Source organism: Diceros bicornis, chromosome 22, assembly GCF_020826845.1.
Source record: "Diceros bicornis minor isolate mBicDic1 chromosome 22, mDicBic1.mat.cur, whole genome shotgun sequence".
Classification (NCBI taxonomy): domain Eukaryota; kingdom Metazoa; phylum Chordata; class Mammalia; order Perissodactyla; family Rhinocerotidae; genus Diceros; species Diceros bicornis.
Window position 1 is genome coordinate 43,091,178 of NC_080761.1, and position 2,265 is coordinate 43,093,442.

Below are 2,265 nucleotides of genomic sequence, written 5' to 3' on the forward strand. Positions count from 1 at the left end.
AGAGGTTTTCTTTGATAAGAATTTAATAAATAAAACAAAATGCAAATTTAATAAAATGGAAAGGTCAACATGTTTTCTAAATTTTAATACAATATAAAAGCAAATATCTTTTATATGAAACTAGAAATATAAATATGATAAGTTACAAGAATAAATAAATATAAATTAATAAACAATAAATAAAAAAATCAGGGCAGTCATCTCTTAGGCACTGATGCCACCGGACCTGAATATTTTTAACATATTCTTGCTGAATACTACTGACAAATACTTGCTGAATTAAATTCAATCAAGTCTGTGACTAAAGGATTAATAGGAGCCTTTGTGCACATGTCCGCAAAGACATGTGCAAGGGTGACATGGCACAGTAGTCAAGGAGCATCATTTCAAGGTGACCCCATTCTTAATCTTTCTTGCAAGTTTGTCAATGAAGACAAAGATCTCATGATTTCCACTCTAACAATCTCCCAGGCACAGTCACTGTATTTCTTCCCTTTCAGGTACAGATGGAGTCCCCGGAAGTACCTCTTCACAGCCAGTGTAGGGCCCTCAGTTCCCAGGGCAGATTCTTCCTCTCCCGTCTCCTGCACCAAACAGGTATCCAGGTCTTCCAGCTGCTGATGGAGTCCAGTGCAGAGGTTGTCCAGGAGGGTCGTGTTCCGGGCAGCAGAGGAGCGCTCTGGGTGGAAGAGGTTGAAGATTTGCTGGAGCATCTCGTGGAGGACAGAGATGGCCTGGGCCTTCTGGAACTGGCTGCCATCCACCATCTCCTGGGGGAACCTGAAGTCTTTCCTGTCCTTCAGACAGAAGATGGAGGAGGTTCTCCTCATTTGGCCCAGAAGCACAAAGTTCTTCCTGCTAACCAAGATGTGGTTCTGAGGCAGGTCACAGCCCAGAGATCCACCAGGGCCGTAGCTGAACACCACCAGGGCTGTCAGTAGAGAGAGCAGGAGGGCCATGGGGAAAACGAGGGTGCTGCTGGCCTGGCTGAGCTGGGTGTCTATGAACCTTGGACCCGAGGTTCTCTGGCAACATTCTTTCCAAGCTTCGCCATTAAATAGAGAACACAATAATTTTCATTTTCTAAACATTTCTCTGCACTTTTACTTCCTTTTTTGTTTTTATTTATGTATTCTCTGTGTGGTCTAAGAAGACGTCATCAATCCAAACTCTTAATTTTGCAATAGAAGTTTAATTTTCCCAGTAAACTTCAGATATGCCAATCCAAATGGATACTTATGAATCAAATGAGAAAACACTTTGCCCTAAAGTCAGAAGTGATGTAGGCATGTCAATACTCACACACACACAGACACACACACACACACAGACTCTTTTTCATATGTAAATATTATCTTCTCTGTCTAGGACACATTTTCAGCCTTGCTCTTAGGCTCCATTTTACCCTCCTTACTTGACATAGGAGGACGGGCTCCCTCAGCCCTAATGGTCTCTGTAGTTGTTGAGGGATTTACCAGACCACCTTTCGCAATTAGGCTCTTTAGAACCAAGGACTGGGGTTTATTTATTGTTTCATTCACAACAGAGGCTGATGATTATGAGTGAATGAGCGTCTCTGATATTCTTTTGCCTTCTAGAACTCATTCATGCAGGTCCATGTGGTTATGCCTTTGTGGCTCATCATTTTTCACTTAAAATTTTTGTACCTTCTTTTCACTTAGTGGCTCAGTGGGCAAGATTTGTCTTGCTTCTCCTGCATTACATTCTAATTCATGATGAAGTGAGAACAATAAAGGAAGTAAAAGAAAGGCAAAGACCCTACAATCTCTATCATTTTCAAGACTTCAGATTTTTTGTTTCTCATTTCTACTTTCCTAGAAAGTAAAATCTGACAGTTGTTTTGTGGGCAAAAAGAAAACAAATGTAAGTCTGAATGTTGTGAAAGTGAAAAAAGATAAGTGATATTCTGCTGACGAAATGACATATTCTAAGTTAGCAAAATTCAGTTCAGCCAAATTGGGGACCAGGGTAGAGGGGAAGAATGGCAGAGGGGAAGAATGAAGGCCAATTTTGAATAACACAAAGGCAGGACCATGGCTGCTTCTGCCAGGCACTCAAAGACCAACTCCTGGGTCAATGGCCTGCTTTCAGGTTTGCAAGACCAGCCATCTGATTTTCTTTCATTTAATTCACATGTTATCAGCTCTGAGGCGAGAAGGAAGAAGTCACACCAACCAGCTCACAGAGACTGGCAACCACAACCCTCGTTGCTAGAACACTCACCCTCTCTGGCTGGGGTACGAG

At 42.0% G+C, this 2,265-nt stretch overlaps 1 pseudogene; it reads right to left on the reverse strand.

Annotated features, from left to right (window-relative positions):
- Window positions 1-386: 386 nt before the first annotated feature.
- LOC131420243 (interferon omega-2-like) lies at window positions 387-1,035 on the reverse strand (annotated as a pseudogene).
- Window positions 1,036-2,265: the final 1,230 nt, after the last annotated feature.